We start from the raw sequence: 472 nt of genomic DNA on the forward strand, positions 1-472 counted from the left end.
AGCCAATGAGAAAGAACAGGAGAATTGAAACACGTGGGAATACTGGACCACCAGGTAGCCCGGGGGCAGCCCTGGGGAGCTCTCAAGCCGAGGCCCCTCGGGGTCCCCGCGACACGTGGCGGGCTCGGGCGGGAGCGTCGCGGCGGTGGGGGAGGGGAGCGGCATGAGCCCTGGCGGAGGGGTCTAGACTGCCCGGGATTCGTTTGAGCAGGTGCCGAGTGCGCAGGCTCGGCCCAGGCGCAACCAGTGCGCGTAGAACCGAGGGGTGAACCTCCCTGCTGCGCGTCCGGGTCTCTGAGCAAGGGGCTAAAGTCCGCTTGTGCGCACCTCCGGACTGTGAGTAACTACTTATTGGAAGCACTGCTGTCGCCCTGGCCGGTGGCGTCCACTCCAGCCCTGTCGCTCCTCCCGACCGTAGTTGTTCTGCCCCCCTCCGCGCAGCCGCAGTGGTCGCTCCCGCCTCGCAGCCCCG

Source organism: Mus caroli, chromosome 10 (assembly GCF_900094665.2).
Source record: "Mus caroli chromosome 10, CAROLI_EIJ_v1.1, whole genome shotgun sequence".
Classification (NCBI taxonomy): domain Eukaryota; kingdom Metazoa; phylum Chordata; class Mammalia; order Rodentia; family Muridae; genus Mus; species Mus caroli.